This window comes from Sinohyriopsis cumingii, chromosome 3 (assembly GCF_028554795.1).
Source record: "Sinohyriopsis cumingii isolate HCF-2022 chromosome 3, ASM2855479v2, whole genome shotgun sequence".
Lineage (NCBI taxonomy): Eukaryota > Metazoa > Mollusca > Bivalvia > Unionida > Unionidae > Sinohyriopsis > Sinohyriopsis cumingii.
The window spans coordinates 110,061,349-110,083,502 of NC_142963.1; the positions used below are offsets into that span (position 1 = coordinate 110,061,349).

The 22,154-nt window shown below is 37.4% G+C and overlaps 1 protein-coding gene across 4 annotated transcripts in view; it reads left to right on the plus strand.

The window, feature by feature from the left end:
* Positions 1–13,179: 13,179 nt before the first annotated feature.
* The window catches only part of LOC149803565 (uncharacterized), a 109,229-nt gene continuing 100,254 nt past the window's right edge, over positions 13,180–22,154 (plus strand). For 2 of the 4 annotated variants that reach the window (XM_089953299.1, XM_089953300.1), the window contains exon 1: positions 13,278–13,436. The gene's annotated coding sequence lies outside the window, so the exon portion shown is untranslated. The other 2 variants (XM_089953301.1, XM_089953302.1) reach the window with 2 other exon arrangements.

The following is a 22,154-nucleotide window of genomic DNA, read 5'->3' on the forward strand; positions in this document are numbered from 1 at the left end:
TAGATTACTTCTTCCAATAAATACGCTGAACATACTTTGATCAAATGTTCCTGGATATCTCTGAGGTTGAATTCCTTTCATAGTTACACAAATGGAATCAGTTCACAATTAATACTTCCAGTTCAGTACCCACGAATGTAGTTCTAGTCTATTTTTAGAACATTTTTTCCTCTCTCATTTTGGTGGTGATAGAAGAGTTTTATTTATGCATTTTTGGTAGGGATTTAAAGGTAACTGTTTATTCTTCATAATATGAGCTCAGGGTGTTGTTGTATGTGTGTATTTCGGCGACAGTGCACAGTGAGTAATAAGGCCTTGGTGATGCTCCGGAAGTGAAATCTGTGTTCTGTTTACATGGTGATGTGTTGACAGTTCAGCATCTAAAAAAAGAGCAGGTCAACCTTTGACGAGAACTTCACCGTGAAGTCATCTTTGAAGGTAGTTTAGATTAGCATATGATTTGTATTGATTGTCACACAGTGGAAAGGTCAGTACTGAGAAACCAATGTAGATAACATATAGTAAAATTAATTGTGTCCTATGTCCTGTCAGGGAAGCATTGATTCAACTTTAAATTGCTATAATATTTTTATTATTAATGATAGACACATGAGATTTTCACACCTTGTGTATATTGACTGTAGCAATCCGATAATATAATTAAAATTTTAAAAAATTAATTAATTTTTTTTAAAGTTAATTTTAAAAAATTTAAAAATTAAGAAAAAAAAATTCCCTATAAATTCAAAGAAATGGTATCTGTTGGAGATGACACTCATTATTATTAGCAGCAATGTATTCCTACACCATATTGAAGTTGCAATGGAGGATTTTTTTGAAAGCCTGTCAGCAAAAATTTCATTGAATTCTGTAATAGCACATAATAGTGTTTGTAAAATATGGACAGGAAATGTAACAGCCAATGGATTATATGGCCTATTGTCATATAAGGATCCCACAACAAACACGTGGAAGAAAAAACATGTTCACAGACTGGCACTGATGGTGAAGTTGAGAAGTCTGACTATACCAAAGGAGCTAGATGCATCCCATTTATGCCATAAAAGTCTGTGTGTGAATGTGGATCATCTGGTTCTAGAGTGTCATTCCATTAATAATAATAGACAGTATTGCAAAGGTTATGGTCATTGCATTGGCCATGGTGACTATCCTGACTGCATGTTGAAGTTGAAATTGTAATATGGAATAAATTCAGGTATCATGATATATCCTTTACACCCACCCACATCCATATCAATGTATGTCTGGCATGGAAGGAAGGAAGGAAGGATGGATGAATGGATGGATGTATGTATGTGTTGAGTAACAAGGAGAAAGGAAAGAGTGTGGTCTTTATTTTAGTAGACCATGCTGGTATGACAGTGCTTTCTTAAATACATTCCTTCCTTCCTTCCTTCTTTCCTTCCTTTTATTCATTCATTCATTCATTCATTCATTCATTCAGCTAGTCTAGTAAGTCATGTCTTGTCATGTCATGTTATTTTAATTTTGATTTTTTTAATCTTTATTTATTTTGCTTTTTAATTTCTTTATTTGTGTATTCATATTCAGAGAAAACTGTTTCGACCTCTCCATAGGTCTCATCAGGTGGTAGTAAGTAACACAACTGCACATAACATGCGTTGTGTTACCTACGGATTTCCCCACTACAGTTTTCCCTTCTGTACAATGTGTTATTCATGGTGTATTTGAGCGCTTTCATTTTGCACATGGAATTAAGATAACTTTTTCTGTCTGCAGTGTCCATTGGCTCCTGCTAAACCTTTGCATAGGAGTGATCGCCCTTGGTATCTAGCAGTCCTTTGCAGTAGTCAGACTTCCTATTGCCTTGCTGTGTCCTGTACCTCAGATGGGCCTGTATCATATTTCCTCGTCTTGCTAGAATACGTTTCCTGGTTTTGGGATGCTTTTGATACAACTGATGGTAAGTGCAGTCTTTATCCATTGTCTCCAGTGATCTCAGAGTCCTTGTTGAAAGTTTACCTCCCAAGTGTGTTACTTTTTTTTTCAGTGATGATCCCAGGCTGTTATTGAGTCTGTGTATTGTTGAATGCACTCTTGCTTCAAAGTTTGTGGAATAGTTCACATTCTTAGGTAATGAAACACTGATTGATCTGTTCACTGCCTCACATTTCTGTGTGTTTGTGTTCAGTCGCAATCTTTCTACAACATCACAGGAGAGTTTCATTTTCAGAACTTCTAGCAGGATGTTCTTATCATTTTCTGTCATGTTGAGATGAGTCATTTGATGAGGGCCCAGGTATGCTGATCGCATCCACCAGCTGTTAGTACTTCCTCCCCCACAGACCTTTGAATACTGCCGGCATTTGGAGCAGTCCCCTGAATAACAGCGCAGAGTGGCATCCAATACTTGGGGAAGTTGACATTTAATTTTTTTAACATCACCACTATTGTCCTCCATCATTTGTTTGAAGATTAAACCGCAACGTGCTTTAATGTCTTGGCTGAAAATTTTCTGTTTGAGCCTTTTTCCTTCTCTTGTTCTTATTCCTGGAAACATGTTTTCACTAAATATTGCAGAATTACACCGTTTGAACTGTAAACGACCCAAATGGATGGGATCCGACAGTCTTTCTACTTTCCACATTGGATGCAGAATGGTATAAGCATTTTGGAAGCCAGCAGCAGCCTGTGCATCTCCATCTGTTGTTGCATGTCTGATGAGAATCTCTTGCAGAACAAATTTTTGTCCCATTTCTCTTGCCATTTCATACTCTGAATGTGGTGCAACTGGTGACAGATTTGCTGTGCAGTCAACATGGCCTCCTGGACATTTCACATCAAAACCTTTTCCCTTCAGCCATGCTCCAGTCCAACACAGCTTGTTTTCTATTGTAGTTCCCACAATGTATCGCTTCTCTGTAACAGTTTCGCAGGCAATTCCAACAGCTTGTGATGAACTTTGACCAGGTTTCTTTTCATGTCCAAAGCTAATGGCATTGTATCTCGCATCAAAAGCAACATTTATTTGCTCAGGATGCTGAACACCACGCATAACATTAACTTGTCTGACTAGTTTCAGCTTCTCTGTCATGTCCATTTCATTCATCTCCACAGTTGCTTTGCCTACAAGGTTGGAGGCCCTTTGCATAGATGTTCTGCTAGGTGGCGGAATGTCAGTGGCTGCAAGCAAGTATCTAGCCCTGGTGTTGCCCATTGGTGTATCTTGTAATCCAGCTTGAAACATCATATTTACAGCAGCAGGATTTGGCCCAGGTTTATTTGTTTTTATCTCATCATACAACTTATACTCTGGTGACTTAAAGCTGCAGTTTTTACACATCATAGTATGCTTCCAAGCAAGTCCCCATTTTATTTCATTAGCAATTTGGAACTCTGGTCTACCACATATGTTGACTTGATTGCCATGGCGATGAATGATATCATTCCACATTTCAACATTTTTTTTCATACAGATCATACGTGTCCCATCATGCTCATTCAAATTTGTCTCTTTCAGGTCCAGTTTTGCTTTGGATGATGGTTGTAGAATGTTTGCAGTCCCAGGTGTGCCATTACAGTCTGGTGCCTGAACTGACTTGAGACCCCCATTTGTCGGCTTTGTCACTGCTGTGACAGAGAACTTGTCTGCATCCATTCTTCTTGTCACTGGAACAGATGCAGCACTGGAACTTGGTAGAGTATTATCAGTCAGATATGTGACTCCTTTGTTATGTGGAATATATCCAGGTTTAAAAAAAGTTGTCTTCCTCTTCTTGTACCCTTTCATGGTTTCAGTTACGATAACTGCATGTAAAATACAAGAATCATCCTCTCTCTCTCACTTATATAGTTAGGAGAAGGCATGCTAGCTTGGTTTCAGAGAACTTCACCAACTCTTCAATACTACTGGAAGCCTGACATCTGAAGACTCCTCCCCTTCATGGGTGAAAATGATGTCATGTACTTGGTTAGACCTAGCTTGCGTATTTAGATGCTACCAGATTTCAGGTGTTACCTTTCATTGACAAGCTTTGGTTTAATTGCTTCACACCTGATAAGGAAAACCATTGATGTTTATGACAAAGGATTGGAGAGACTTTGCCATAGAACAAAATTTGTCAACTTCAGGTTTTAAAATTTCATTAAAATTTAAGTTAAATTTAAATTTTCATATCAAAATATGTATGATTTTTTAAAATTGAATTTTCTAAGAAAGTTAAACAGTCTAGTTTAATTTCTAGTAATTTCCAGATTGGTGTTAGAACTAAAAACTAATTACAGTTTATTTGAAGTGTTTATCTTGATTAGCAAAATCACAATTAAACTTTAAGTTTTGTGCATTTTTGAAATTCGGCCATTTGGAATTAAGTTGTGTCTGTGTTACAGTGGTGTCAGCTAAAAGCCTGTATCTGTCCTATTCATGGATGAAAGTCCTTAAAAGTTTGCAGCAGCATTTAAGAGACATTGATTTGATCATGGATGGAAGTTTTATCCATGGAGGTGAAATTGTCTAACCCTGTCAGGAATCAGTTCACAATTAATACTTCCAGTTCAGTACCCACGAATGTAGTTCTAGTCTATTTTTAGAACATTTTTTCCTCTCTCATTTTGGTGGTGATAGAAGAGTTTTATTTATGCATTTTTGGTAGGGATTTAAAGGTAACTGTTTATTCTTCATAATATGAGCTCAGGGTGTTGTTGTATGTGTGTATTTCGGCGACAGTGCACAGTGAGTAATAAGGCCTTGGTGATGCTCCGGAAGTGAAATCTGTGTTCTGTTTACATGGTGATGTGTTGACAGTTCAGCATCTAAAAAAAGAGCAGGTCAACCTTTGACGAGAACTTCACCGTGAAGTCATCTTTGAAGGTAGTTTAGATTAGCATATGATTTGTATTGATTGTCACACAGTGGAAAGGTCAGTACTGAGAAACCAATGTAGATAACATATAGTAAAATTAATTGTGTCCTATGTCCAAATGACGCTGTTCTGCCGTCAAATATGGCTGCCATAACTAGAACCGGATAATTAGAATTCGACACACTTTGAGAGAACGATTCCTGTCAATATTGGACAAATGATGCTGATGTGGCATCAAATATGAATAAACATGCAAAAGAGTAGAGAAACATTTAAACAGTTCTATTCATATCATAACATTTGCAATCAACATCTTTGAAAGAAATTTAAAGTGAAGGTATTCAACTGTCCCAGATATTTTAGTCCGCTGCTCTTGCATTTGACATTTAGGCAGATGTCAGGCAAATTTGGACTTATTGTTAGGTCTTGCTAAGAAAACTTTTATTTATGATTATGCAAAACAAGTGAAGGACATTAGTATTGGATATTCTTTTTTTAAGATTTTACCACAACAACAGGAATAATAATAATAATAATGTGTATACACTTGACAAATAATGATGATACATGTAGTACATAACATGTGTGTTTACTATGTGACTCTTTGTGCTTCCAATATGGTCCTTTAGGATACTATACCATCCATACACTAATGTTTATTAGTACTTATTTCAGTAGTGCATGGTGTTTCAGTGTAGGGCAGAAAGTCGTGTAAATTGTCACAGAATCGATTTTAAATTAACGATTAAAAACATCTTCATATGGAAACATTTCTCCTAGCTCCTCCTTTCTGTTTATTTGAGACCGCTCCGGTGGCATAGTGGTTAGAGCGTCTGCCCCGAACCCCGGCCGAGTTATACCAAAGACTTCTAAAAATGGTACGAAGATTGCCTCGCTAGGCGCTCAGCATTAAGAGGTCAGTGTTAGGACTGGTCGGCCTGGTGTAAGGATAATGTGACTGGATGGGACATCATGCTACATGTCTGCGGCATGAAGCCCCAGTGCTAGACATCACTTTAAACTGCCATACTGCAGACATCGTAGCGATTATCACTGGAAAATTGTTAAAGCTACGCTAAAAATCTAAATCACACACACAAACATATACACACACGCACACACACACTCTTTTTTAGTGTAATGAGCAAGATACATGTATATTAATGATGTGATATTGTATCTGATTGGCTGGACTTTGTACCATTTTGGAAGCCATATTTCTGATCCAGTTTTGAACACTTCTGAAGTATGGTTATCAGGATCTTTGAGGAGTTCGATAGTGAGCGAGACCCAGCCATAATACTGAAGCGATATTGTATTTGATTGGCTGAGCTTGTTACCACTGTGGAGACCATATTTCTGCTCTCATTCGAATCAATTTTGAAATAAGAGACCTGTATGATCAACATAGCACATTAGTTCATCAATTAGCGAGATCAACACGTGTTAATGAATATGATCTTGCATCTGATTGGCAAAATGTGTTACCCCTCCAGAGACTATTTATAATACGAATTTGATTAAACGTGGTAATAATATTAAGTCAACAAGAACTTAGATGGGTGCAGTTTCGAGCAGTGTCTACGCATGTTTATTATATTGTATCCAACTGGCTGAGCTAATCGGCACTTGAGTGACTATTTCTAATCAGATTTTTATCACGCTTAGTAAATAGGCTTTATCATCAAGCTATCTTGTCTAACAAATGAGCTCCTAAACATGTATTGATATGTTGGGCGGTTAGGGTTCTAATCTTACCTGGTTTTAGATCTCCAGAATTATTGTAGACGGATTTGTTCGCAACACATGAGTGCACATACATGATTAGTGTTATACGCATACTAGTACGTCTAGCAGGTGTTTAGTAACGTTCATTTGAAGGGGCCTTTTGGCAATCTGTGCAAAATATTTTTGTAACAAGTCCAATGTTCGAAAACTTATAAAACCACATAGAATAAAAAAACGGCATACTGTTGCCACATGGAATGACATACCCCCTCCCCCATGGCCATTTCAAAATATCTGGCTATTTCGACTGCTCCATCAGTATGGAGAAACCAGTGACTTTTTTTATAAAAATTTTTATAATTTGTATTATTATTATTTTTTAAATTCAACTCGTTGGTTTGAGCATATGGACTGAGCGTCTGTATTTGTCATGTTACTGTAACAGGAATATTTTGTAATGTGACTTACTACCGTTCAACAGTGTTTCAAGTTTTAAAATGAACATTACTTCTACATTGTAACCCAAATTGTCCAGAAAACTGTCAGTTAATCTATTTTATAATTTGACACGTTGAATTATGATAATTGCCGGACGAGGTATTCATTAAGTGACAGTAATCTGACAAATCCTCCGACATTCGAGTCACATGATCAAAAAATAAATATTTTGAACGAGTGCAGACGCTTCTGATGGGTTCTTCGATACCCATTTATAATCATATTATCTGACGTAAACAGGTAAGCTGTGTTAGTTCACGTGGATTTTCTAAGTTTTCAGACAGTGACCTTTAGATGGTAATATGCTGTAGGTATCACATTAAAATAACCCATCAACCAATTTCTGTTCAAGAGGAGCTATAAACAACTGTCTGTAAAAGATCAGTATGTGCATTGTTTTTCCTATAGACAAATTTGTCTGAAAAGTTCGTTTTATAAACAGCTTCTTGACAAAACTCGTTGTATTGTAATAAAACCACGCCAATTTAGAAGTCCTGGACTCTGGTTGTGGTTGAAAATCCCCAGGCAAAGAACGTGTGTGTGTGTGTGTGTGTGTGTGTGTGTGTGTGTGTGTGTAAAGGCAGATGCTACCTAGATTAGTAGTAATCTACTATTAAAGCAATAGTTGTTGTTTTGGAAAGATTAACGGCATCTTTTAGATAATGGGGCTAATGCTTTATATACTTTTTCATAGGGATTTTACAATTCATGTAGGGTGTCAACTAGTCCGAGTTTCCTCTGACCAGTGGCGTCCCTAGGGGGGTGCGGGGGGTGCGGACCGCACCGGATGACACCATCTCAGAGGGGTGACACTAAAATGAAAAATTGCAAATTTTACAGAGCACACACTACTCGGTCTAGTCGGATTTCATAAGCGGATAACCAATCATAGTTAAATACATGACTAGTAGGCACAGCAGTGACGTCGCTAGGGGGATGCGGTGGGTGCGGACTGCACCGGGTGACACCATCAGAAGTGGGTGACACCAAAATGACATTACTAAGGATTCTGTATGGTCTGTTACGGAAGGAGGACCATGGGGGTGACACCATGAGCTACCGCACTGGGTGACACCAACCCGAGTGACGCCACTGCCTCTGACCCTTGTCACCCCATTTTTGATATTTGTACATTTATGTTGGGGTACGAAAGACTGGTCGTCTTAAACTGATTAATTGGGGACGGTGTGGGTGGGCTGGTTTTAACGGTACTTATAACATTATATACCATATCTATTATGACTATGAAATGGGAGCTAATTGCTTTCCCAAGGACACACCAAGGCAGGCGCTCCAGTTTGTCTGTGCTGTTGTTGAACCCGTGACCCTTGGTTTAGGAGTGGGACGCTTGTCCAACTGAGCTGCCACGGCTGTCTGAAAGTAAAGAGTTGTGATGTCAGGAACTACACAGTATGCAACCCAGCTCTATAAATTTATCTCTTTGTGCTTTAACTACAGGGAAACTAAATTTCAGTACGGAATTAGTTATCGCTGCTGTTTTCTTTTTCTTTCATCAATCTATCAACCAGTTTTGTCTTAAATATATTAACTCTATAAAAAATAACTGATGTTTTCAGACATTTGCATGAGATATAGAAATCATTTTGTATTACGCTTAAATTATAAAAATAAATTAACCTGGCTCTTACATTTTTAGCTTGCATGGGTGAAGTACATGGGAGCTAGTTTTGTGCTTCCAGCGTTGCCAGCATCCTTTTGCATTTTTTTGGGGCAAGATGAAAACTGATATCATATTCGGGCTAAAGTAGGATTTACTTTAATGCATGACTCTTGAATTTGAAGGCTCTATTTCAGATCACCAGTAACTGTTATCCCTAAATATTTTATTTTATTGAAATCCCGAAAGATTTTATTGATTGAGATCCCTAAGTACTTTATTTGAATGAAATTTTCTAAACAAGTATCTTTCTTGTCATTTGCATTATGTTGTGTATTTTGTTTAGGATGGAATCGCATGCCCCATTTTCGTGCTCACTGTCCCAGTTTGTTAATATCATTTTGTAGTTGCTTTGGGTTTAACGCACATTGTCAGCGCAAGATAGGCTTTATATGGCTGCCAGACCCTGGTAAGAACCTCCGACCCACGGAAGGCTGCTGACAAGCGTTTCTCACATATCCATATTGGCCAAGCCCGAGGCTCGAACCGTTGCAGACAGATGTGAGATGGCAGTGATTGGTAAAGGCGAGTGATATAGACCACTCGGACACCCAATGTCATTTTGTAGTATATTAGTATCCTGCTTGGATTTGATTGATATGTAGCATAAACGGTCATCCTGCTGGACTTTTTATTGATATTTGTCATATACGGTCGTCCTGTTGGTTTTTGTTTGATGTGGCATACAAGATCATCCTGCTGGTTTTCCATTGTTATGTAGCATACACACATTCTGTTGGGTTTTGATATGTTGCATACACAGTCGTCCTGCTGGGTATTGATTGATGTGTAGTATACACAGTCATCCTGCTGGGTTTGTATTGATATGTAGCATACACAGTCATCCTGCTGGGTATTGATTGATATGTAGCATACACAGTCATCCTGCTGAGTATTGATTTATATATAGCATACACAGTGATCCTGCTGACCATTGATTGATATGTAGCATACACAGTTATCTTGCTAGGTATTGATTGATATATAGCATACACAGTCATCCTGCTGGGTATTGATTGATATGTAGCATACACAGTCATCCTGCTGAGTATTGATTTATATATAGCATACACAGTGATCCTGCTGACCATTGATTGATATGTAGCATACACAGTTATCTTGCTAGGTATTGATTGATATATAGCATACACAGTCATCCTGCTGGGTATTGATTGATATGTAGCATACACAGTCATCCTGCTGAGTATTGATTTATATGTAACATACACAGTCATCCTGCTGGGTATTGATTGATATGTAGCATACACAGTCATCCTGTTGAATATTGATTGATATGTAGCATATACAGTCATCCTGCTGGGTATTGATTTGATATGTTGCATACACATTCATCCTGCTGGGCATTTATTGATATGTAGCATACACAGTCATCCTGCTGGGTATTAATTGATATGTTGCATACACAGTCATCCTGCTGGGTATTGATTGATATGTAGCATACACAGTCATCCTGCCGGGCATTGATTGATATGTAGCATACACATTCGTCCTGCTGGGTATTGATTGATATGTAGCATACACATTCGTCCTGCTGGGTATTGATTGATATGTAGCATACACATTCGTCTTGCTGGGTATTGACTGATATGCTGCATACACAGTCGTCCTGCTGGATATTGATTGATATGTTGCATACACAGTCGTCCTGCTGGGTATTGATTGATATGTAGCATACACATTCGTCCTGCTGGGTATTGATTGATATGTAGCATACACATTCGTCTTGCTGGATATTGATTGATACGTTGCATACACAGTCGTCCTGCTGGGTATTGATTAATATGTAGCATGCACATTCGTCCTCCTGGGTATTGACTGATATGCTGCATACACAGTCGTCCTGCTGGATATTGATTGATATGTAGCATACACAGTCGTCCTGCTGGATATTGATTGATATGCAGCATTCACAGTCATCCTGCTGAATATTGATTGATATGTAGCATATACAGTCATCCTGCTGGGTATTGATTTGATATGTTGCATACACATTCATCCTGCTGGGTATTGATTTATATGTAGTATACACAGTCATACTGCTGGATATTGATTTATATTTAGCATACACAGTCATACTACTGCGTATTGATGGATATGTTGATTACACAGTGATGCTGCTGGGTATTTATTAATATGTAGCACACACAGTCGTCCTGCTGGGTATTGATTGATATGTTGCATACACACTCATTCTGCTGGGTATTGATTTATATGTAGCATACACAGTCATCCTGCCGGGTATTGATTGATATGTAGCGTACAACGTCGTCCTGTGGGTTTTTGATTGATATGTAGCATACACAGTCATCCTGCTGGGTATTAATTGATATGTAGCATACACAGTCATCCTGCCGGGCATTGATTGATATGTAGCATACAAAGTCGTCCTGCTGGGTATTGATTGATATGTTGCATACACAGTCATCCTGCTGGGTATTGATTGATATGTTGCATACACAGTCGTCCTGCTGGGTATTGATTGATATGTAGCATGCACATTCGTCCTGCTGGGTATTGATTGATATGTAGCATACACAGTCATCCTTCTGGATATTGATTGATATGTAGCATACAGTCATCCTGCTGGGCATTGATTGATATGTTGCATAGACAGTCATCCTGCTGGGCATTGATTGATATGTTGCATACACAGTTATCTTGCTGGGTATTGATTGATATGTTGCATACACAGTCATCCTGCTGGGTATTGATTTATATGTAGCATACAGAGTCATACTGCTGCGTATTGATTGATATCTTAATTACACAGTGGTGCTGCTGGGTATTTATTGATATGTAGCACACACATTCGTCCTGCTGGGTATTGATTGATATGTTGCATACACAGTCATTCTGCTGGGTATTGGTTGATATGTAACATAGACAGTCATCCTGCTGGGTATTGATTTATATGTAGCATACAGTCATCCTGTTGGGTATTGATTGATATGTAGCATACACAGTCATCCTGCTGAGTATTGATTGATATGTAGCATACACAGTCATCCTGCTGAGTATTGATTGATATGTAGCATACACAGTCATCCTGCTGGGCATTTATTAATATGTAGCATACACACTCATCCTGCTGGGTATTGATTGATATGTTGCATACACATTCGTCCTGCTGGGTATTGATTGATATGTAGCATACACATTCGTCCTGCTGGGTATTGATTGATATGTTGCATACACATTCGTCCTGCTGGGTATTGATTGATATGTTGCATACACAGTCGTCCTGCTGGGTATTGATTGATATGTTGATTACACAGTGGTGCTGCTGGGTATTGATTAATATGTAGCATACACAGTCATCCTGCTGAGTATTGATTGATATGTAGCATACACAGTCATCCTGCTGGGCATTTATTAATATGTAGCATACACACTCATCCTGCTGGGTATTGATTGATATGTTGCATACACAGTCATCCTGCTGGGTATTGATTGATATGTTGCATACACAGTCATCCTGCTGGGTATTGATTGATATGTTGCATACACATTCGTCCTGCTGGGTATTGATTGATATGTAGCATACACATTCGTCCTGCTGGGTATTGATTGATATGTTGCATACACATTCGTCCTGCTGGGTATTGATTGATATGTTGATTACACAGTGGTGCTGCTGGGTATTGATTGATATGTAGCATACACATTCGTCCTGCTGGGTATTGATTGATATGTTGCATACACATTCGTCCTGCTGGGTATTGATTGATATGTTGATTACACAGTGGTGCTGCTGGGTATTGATTGATATGTAGCATACACATTCGTCCTGCTGGGTATTGATTGATATGTTGCATACACAGTCGTCCTGCTGGGTATTGATTAATATGTAGCATGCACATTCGTCCTCCTGGGTATTGATTGATATGTTGCATACACAGTTGTCCTGCTGGGTATTGATTGATATGTTGATTACACAGTGGTGCTGCTGGGTATTGATTAATATGTAGCATACACATTCGTCCTGCTGGGTATTGATTGATTTGTAGCATTCACAATCATCGGCAAAGAGGAGAATTTCTGAATCAAGTTGAATCATGATGCAGTTCGTGTGCAAGGAGAAAACCACTGGTCAAAGTAATATGCACTGATGTATTACATTAACTACTCTGGAGCAACCAGAATTTGAAATCATTTACACTACCACACGGTCCTCGAAAACATAAAAGGAGTCTGCCCAACGTAGAGTTTTGCTTGCGATTCCATAATGAAATAATTTCTCCTTTAACAGTTCGGGGAGGGGGTTGGTGACAGTGAAAAGAGTTTTTCAAAATCATGTACAAAATTATCTTCCTGGTTACCATTATCTAAATGTTTAATTCAGTCATCAACTGTGTTATTTCCGGAAGACATGTTGTTTATCAGATATGATAAAAATCTAATTGCTTCACTGCAGACAATAAGCTCAAACTCTTTGCTAAGAGCACTTGTGAGTTAGACTGAACGGTTGGGAGATTGCAAACGCTTGTTGAAATAGGTTTGTAACTCTTAAGATAGTTTAATTATTTTGTGATGTATATCATCAGGACTGCACGTTTTTGATGGGTTTAAACCATGCTCCGGGAATATTTTTATTCTAACTGTTGATGTGTTTCCAGAATAGGTTTTGAATCTGATGTTGGTTTCGAATCATGATGTAGACGTATTTGGTATGTGAATTTTAACATTATTTTCTGCTCCTAACTGCTTTAACTGTTTCCATTTTGTTCTTAATTTTTCACAGAAGTCAGGTTGATTATAATATGAAGGTTGTTTTTCTTTCTTCTAGTGCCTATGCTTCCAGCTTTAGGCAGTATATATTTTGGGAACGTATTTAGGGTGTTTCTTGCATCATTCTGAACGTAGGTCAGAGGTGTGTCACTTGTCATGTTTGTATCCTATCTTTACGGTAAAAATCGCGTTCAGTATTTTCGGCTTTACAGCAAAATTTTGTTTGTACGAATAGCATTTAAGATAAATGGAAGAAATTTTGTACAGTTGTAAGTCATATTTAAAATGTGTGTCATTTATCATCTTTTGGGAGCCCATCCTAAAGGTCGAGGTTACATGTCAGTATATTAACGTTCTTTTTGGTACATTCATGTAAGATTAAGGATACATGTAAATATACAGTTTTCCTCACTGGTTCGAGGGAATTACTTAGGGTGATATAGATCGTTATAACTAAGTAGTTGGGGTACATAATCGACGACAGTGTTTATAGGTACCGAATAGCAAATCAAATACATGATTGCTTGTGAGTCGTTTTTTTTTATTTGGGAGCAGGGGACAAAACACCGGTCAAGCGTTTAATAATAACTCAGTAACTGGGGTCCACATATGTAAGATGTACACAAAACAATTTTGCGTGCGTTTTATTTAATCAGTAATGTATCATTTCTTATGATGAGTGTACGCACACCTGCGAGTACGATAATACTATGTGGTGTACCATTCAGAGCTACTTGTATATTTTGTAGATCAACGTCAATAATGTATTTTCAGTAACTCTACAACTCATAACATTTGTCAGGAAACAAACAAATCAGTGAATTTTATTGTTTTTATATGCCTTTCATAATGATGAGCGTGCTGTGATATGATGAGGTTAAAGGATCAAAGGTCATGGTCATTGTTACTAGACTTTTTTTAAATATGCAAAAAGTTGAGTTTTCTTTACAGAGTACTTGAAGACATGGGCTGAATGTGTCGTTCACCGTATTCTTACTTGTTGTCCTCTATACCTTGAATTTGCAATTTATAAGGACTTTCTCTTCACAAATTGAACTACAGTCATGAAAATCGACGTGTGCGAACCTCTTTAGGAGTATTAACCAACATACCAAAAGTAGGCCATTGTTGTATGTTGTCACCTTGGCTTGTTTGCGTTAGTTTCTCAGAGACTACATACATTTTTGGGAGAAGTACAATGCGAATTTAAATGTTTTGTGTTTTAACGTCATTTTCAGCGCAAGTTAGGCTTTACATGGCGGTCACACTAAATGTAGGTCACTGTTACCTTTTTATGCTTCAGTGACCAAATTGACTTTTCCTGATAGATTAGTTTTCAGACGGTATTGCCTGCATAGTCATAAAACTAGTATGCATATTTTAATTACACTATACAGTATTTGTTGCAAACTAAAATTAGCACGAAATTGAAAAATTCTTGATGCTCTATTATTCGTACACCCTCCAGTTTGTTTGTACCCTCTACTGATTTTAAAAAGTAAACATAACGGATATTAAAAAATGACAAAACATAGTCATTTCATTCATTGATTTATAATTTCTAACCTGTCGCCAAGGGGTCCCTAACACTTTCGAATTATTGGCGTTTCAACACAAACGGAAGCTTCCGATGTGAACAAGCAAACAGACCGCTCGCTGTCCATTTCTGGTGTCTAGTTGTTGTTGTTGTTTTGGGGTTTAACGCCATTTTTCAGCACACGATAGGCTATGCATGGCGGCCAGTATTAATGGTGGAGGAAAAACCCGGGAAAACCCCGGGAAGAACCACCGACCTACGAGAAGCTACTCACATACCCACATTGGCCGAATCCTAGACTCGAACCCACGCAGACAGAGGTGAGATGGCAGTGATCCGTAACGGAGAGCGCATTGGACCACTCGGCCATTCGGGGCCCCTCTGGTGTCCAGAATAGTCTTTTTCAGTATTAACTGTGTCGTCTGCGTCCAATACTTGCAATTTCTAGTTTTAATATTTCTAAAACACATTGAGCAAGTAAATAGAGGAACTCTTGTATGCATTTGTTGAAAGAGATGTAAATTCAAAATTTTCGGAATATTCAAGATTTTTAAAGACGGTGAACTACATCACATCTGTTGCTTGAAAACAGACTGGGCCAAGCAAATATGGCGACCGTGTTGCTAAAGAAATTCGCGTTTGATTCAAAACGCCGATAAGCTGACAGTGTTTGGGACCCCCTGACGACAATCAGGTTAGAACTTATAAATCAGTGAATGAAATGATTAAGTTGTATGCATTGTTTATATCCTAGATGACTTCTGTTTTTAAAATTGGCGGGAGGGGAGGGTTTACAAAGAAAAGGGATGGTTTGAGAATACTATACTATGCTTTCAGCCAAGTTTTATCGTATTGGCAATGGCGTCACTGGGGGTGGGGTGTGGTGGGGGGTGCGGACAGCTGCGGGTGACATAATTAGAGGGGGTGACACAAAAAATGACTGACTATAAGATTTTTGTATTTTTGTGCAGGAAGGAGGTCAATGGCGGTGACACCACGAATTACCGCACATGACTGTCTATACAATCTTTGAATTTTTGTGCAGGAAGGAGGTCCGTGGGGATGACACCATGAGTTACCGCACTGGTTGACACCAACCCTAGTGACGCCACTGTGCATTGGTCTCGTGGATTAGAAGCAATAAAGCATTGCTCAACATGTTTCTGGTTTTAGTGTTGAAACCACATGTCATATAGACGAATGTCACTTGTGCAAGCTTGAAAAGCCTTGATGCTAAAGTTTAATCCTACGTTCACAGCAGCTTGTACACCCTACCGATTAAAAACAAATAAAAGTGTCGAGGATAAAAAAAATGAACAAAACCTAAACATTTCATACATGATTCATAATTTCTAACTCAGTTTCCGCCAAGCGGTCCCTAACATTGTCACCTTTTTCGCGTTTCATATTTAACGGAAAGCTTTTTTTCTTTGCTTAGATATTGCATACATGGTAAGCAGACGACAAAGTGTTTACCTCATATTTATGTGTAAGCCTGTGGTCCATCCCTTCAGTGAAAATGGACTAGTCCAGCATTCGGTAAAGGCAATGAGCTGGCTTGTTAACACTGAAAACTTCCGTTTGGTTTGAAAGGCGAAGATGACACTGATAGGGACAGCAGGGTGACAATCGAGTTAGAAATTATGAATCAGTGAATGAAATAAGTTTTGTACATTAAGTAATGTCACGGGAACATTGTATGTAATTTTGTCCTATTATAATGATCAATATATGGGGATTTGTTTATTGAGAGGACATTGACAGTTTACAAGTGAGAGAATGTCCCCTTGGCTCACTCCAAGTCCAACACTGGTAACGTGCCTAATGTTACTATTGTATATGTACATCCTTCCGTCTTACTTTGATGGAGCTTAGCGTTGAGGTCAGTTTGTTAAAAACTGTTGTTGGGCTTTCGTATTCCATTTTATAGTCTGACTCTACATCCCCGTTTGTTTGTACCCCCTACCGATTTCAAAAACGAGAATGTTTAGTGTGATAAAAAGTGCACAAAACTAAGTCAATTGAATCATTGATTTACAATTTCTAACCTAACTGTGACCAGAATGGCACTAATGATGGCATCCCCTGCACCATTTCATGCTTAACGGACTTTCCATACTAACACGGCGCCATATTGCGTACACTATAGGCTAGTTTATTTCCATCAGACAACATAATGACGTAGTTCATCCTGTTTGGTAACTGCTGAATGATTGCGTAAATTATATAACGTTGAGAATTTGGAATTATATCCCTCTGCATATATGAACATAGAAATTAAACCGCTTGTTAAATCCACATGAAAAGCAAATTTATAGTTGTCATTATTTTCCTTTGCATGATTCGACATTGTAAATATCGGAAGCAGACGACTTATGTATGTACATTTGTCGCGATGCAATCCTTTGCTGCAAATGAACTTGTCCAGAAACTGGAAATGGATCCGAGCATGTCCGTCTATTACACTGGAAACTTCCGTTAAGCATGAAACGCGCACAACGGTGACGGTGTTAGGGCCACTCTACTCAGTCAGGTTAGAAACTAAAAATCAATGAATGAATTAAGTTCCTTGCACTTTTTGTCACATTAAAGGTTTCCATTATTTAAATCGGTAGGGGGGTACAAAAAAACGGGTTTGTATTATCAGACTATAGTACAACTCACATAGGTTATGTATGCGCTCCGAGTCACGTTTTGAAGCTACAGGTGTCATTTTGGAAAATGTGATTACACATTACCTTTAACAGCATTTATTCACTTTATTTCGCTCATTGTCCATCAAAATTTTCTTGAAGATTATTGTATAAATTCCTCGAGAAATGCTTAACGACAAATTCAGTGATAATGTACGTCGACATTTTTAGAAGCAGTCATCCAAGCGGGGGTGATCCCGTTTGAACTGTTTTCTGTCGCGCCCTGTGATGTTACAGGGAAAGCACTCGCTGTTGTGAAGAAAGTGTACTACAAACATAAACAAAGTCGTCATTTATAAATAAAGCCTGGGAAGACACCGACAGGAAAAAATGGCACGCAAGTCCAATAAATTGGATGTAATTAAGTAACTTAGCATATATCATGTATGATATGACGTGTCTTATATTTCAATTCGTACATAATAATACATATTTTTCCATATAAATACCTTCTTTAATACACGATAAAGACAGCAGAAACGTTTCTGTCTATTTAGATTTATTTTAGTTCAGTTTTACATATTGCTAAATTATAATTTTGAAGAAATTTCATATGTACAAATTATAAATAAAACGTACATACAAAATATGTGTGTTACTATTCTATCCCATTCATAGCTGAACATCCATACGGGAGGTAAATGAAAATGCGCGCGACTGCTTCTTCACGCAACTGTAAATTGATTCCCCCTGCCCTAATAATAGTTCCATCCAATGTCAACTTTTTTTGACCCAATATAATGCCGAACTGCCATTGTAAAAAGTCCATAGCGATCGATACTTTTCGTCCGGAAATTTTGTTAAGACAATTATTGTGCAGATCACTAAAAATCACGATTGAATAAACTTTGTTAGAACTTTATTACGAATAAATTTTAAAACTAATATTAATTTTAAATTTATATAAGTAAATGCGTTTATATGACCCATGTGGCTTTTACTATAGCACATGTCTGTGTCATACTTTCTTAACCGTTTCATTATTTGATGTTTGATCAAGAACAGTTGTTAAAACTCGAAACAAAATGAATACAGAAGGTATTTTTCAAATTTAGTTCAGTTCAGATCAGCATGTTTTGAGAAAGCGTCGAAAGTTTGTTTTCTATTTCAATTTTGTTATACAGGTGGCCATAATTGTTGCTGAATGACTTGTCCTTGTACAAGTCCCTAAAAATAACATGCCCTCGGATAGATTTGACGGAATTTGGTGAAGCAGCTTTTAACACTAGCTCAAAAAAGTCAGTATTGATAAACAAAATAATGCACAAAAAGAAGGAACCAAAGGACCAGTTGAGCTAAAATGCGGTTGATTTATTTGGTAGTTCCTTGAGATTACTACAATAAATAACCTTTGCTTGAATGGGAAGGGGTGGGGGAGATTACGTGGGATTCACTGTGAATGACCTTCGATTTCATTTCTTTAGAAGATGAATTAAATTAATTTGCCTTTGCAATAAATGTTGTCTGTTGCTCATCTTATGTCTATGACTGATTCACATGCTCTTTATTTGGTGATTTATTCGCCTTCTTTCATCTGATTGGCTGGGTTCGTTATAGTCCGATACTAGTCAGTCCCCAGATACTTGTTGATACTAATGGACGATATATGGGTCTGATATCACCTGTTCATTCAAATGTGCAATTTTGCTGCATGCAAATCATTTCGGAACAAACCTGCGTACACTTTTTACACATACCGGCAATTGGTAAAAGCCATATCTAGCGCGAAATTCAAATTGGCCACAGGACAGATGGTTGTGCTATTCCACGTGGATTTACAAGTCACCAAACAAGCATTTGCTCAGGAAATATAATGTACATGTCACCAAAAGAACCCTTCTTCCGACGGTAGCTCAACAGCCATGAGAAGTACCAGTAAGTATATAAAATGTACACCGATGTGTGCAGGCAAAAATCAATATCATCGCCGGTGAGGGGCTGATTTATTGTCCTAGGTTTGTTACCAGTCTGGAAGACACAGCTACTGTCTGCTCTTTGCACAACTAGGAGTATGGGTTTATATAATCAAGCTCTCGGGCTAATTCAATAATAATGGAGATTCGAGCGTGCTAATGATATGTTCTTTGAGTTTGTTACCGCTCTGAAAACGACATTTCCGATCCGATTTTGATCAAACTTGGGATATAAGTGTATATGAACAAGATCTCGCATGTACTCAGTACTGAGAGAGAGAGAGAGAGAGAGAGAGAGAGAGAGAGACTAAAATAATCTTGCATCTGACTAGCTGGAGTTGTTGCCACTCTAGAGACTGTACATTTGATCCAATTTTGACTAAACCTGACTAATAAACGTAAACAATCATGATATCAGATGAGTACATTGTGAGGAATATTCATTCATATTAATAAGATGATATTGTGTATGATTTGGCTACGCTTACAAACACTTTTACAACTAATATTTTGGTAATATTTTAAAAATAAAAAAATTCGGGAAAGATGTTTCTGTCATCAATAAGAAAAATCTCGGATCATTCCTTCTTGCCTGTTAAACTCCTGCGACGAGCGACGTTTTACGAGACGCATCTGTTGATGAATTGCCATAAAAGACATTTGAGACACTCAGTAGAATATTTATGAAAACTTTAACATGAATTAAATGAATCAGCTTTCAAGGCTTGGTTTTAATTGATAAGATGTAACTCCATAAGTTGTGCCATTTGGTAAAAAAAATGTAAAGTAGTGATTTTACTTAATTGAAAGTTCTTTGTATAAGAAAGTCGAAAAAATATATCTTTCTCAAACTGAGATACATACTTCGATTGTTTTACACCATATTCGTGATAGGTTGATGTACAAAAGTATCTACCAACATAAGAAATCTCTCCCATGGAAATCATTTATTTTTTGGACAGTGGCTTGTTAATTGCAAGACCTGTAATGTTTTATTTTTATTTACAAATTTAGTTGCAACATATAGACTGCTGAAAGACCACAGTAATGCTGGGGGTGGGGGTTAAAAATAGATTTTAGAATGCAGACAGATATGTATGTAACATTTATTACTTTTTGGGCAAATTTGTGATGCGATTTATTTTAATTGTTTGAAATATATTCGTAGTATTTAAATATATGCCACAAATATTCCACGTTTTAAAAACATGTATTTGCTGATAATTTAAATAGCTACTTTGGAGCGTGGAAGCCCCCTTACCCTAGTTATTTCTCTGTGTCTTTTTTACCAACAGTTGGATTTTCAGCTCACCTTTTTAAAGGACTTTGAAAAAAAGTGCTGAAAGAATTTGAAAAAGCATCCTAGACGGAAAACTTTGAAAGCTTGTGCGCAAAATGCTTTTTTTAAACATGATCCTGTTACTAAAAACAGAAAAACGACTACATAAAAATGGAAAACCCTTCAATGATCTCTTATCCAAAGCCGCTAAACAGAAACTGAACAAACATGACACAGATCATCCTGGCTTGAAGATGTTTCAAGCTTCCACAAATGATACTAAACCGCCGTCAAATATTTGCGTCATTACTGAAAATAAGAAATCTTTCAGCGACTTATTCTAAGTAAAGACTCTTAACAAAACTTAGCAAATGGCATCTTGGCTTGTAGGTATTTCAATTTTGAATGAATGAAGGCGACCTGCATTCCAGCATAACCAACATTACTAAAGATAAAAACCCATTATGATGTATTTCACAGATAGGATCATGCCATGAAGACAATGAATTTTTTTCTTCAAATAATGTCAATCTGCCATCAAATATGGCCACCATTAATAAAAAAGGAAACCTTTCAACGACATCTTCTCAAGAACGCTCAAAAGAATTTAATGACATTTGGGAGAACGCATCCTGGCATAGAGGAAGCTAAATTTATAGAATTAAAAGCAGGTCGCCCCCAGATATTGCTTTTTTCATTATTAATATTACAAAAAAACATTCCACAAATTTATCTCCGAATCTTTGAATAGAATTTGACTAAACTTGATAGAAAAGATCGTGGCATGGAGACTTTTCAAACTGATACAAATGATGCCGATATGCCATCCAATATTGCTGCCATTGCTAAAACTAGAAAAGCCTTTACATGACTTCATCAACCAAATATTTAAATGTTTGAATAGAATTTGATCAAGCATGATGCATAAAGGCTTTTCAAATTCGTTCAATATCCGTCATTAAACATGGCTACTTTGTAAAATTAGAAGCAACATAACAAACATTTAAACGACGACTTATAAAACCGTTTTACAGAATTTGACCAAATGGGACAAAGAGCATCATGTCAAAGAGGGCCATTAATATTATACAAATGTTGCTGATGCGCCATTAAATATGGCCGACGTGACTAAAATTAATAAACAAATAACTTTAAACTGCTTTTTTATAAATAAAAACCACTGAACAGAAATTGACCAGATTTGACAGAAAGCATCCTGTCATGAGATCATTTAG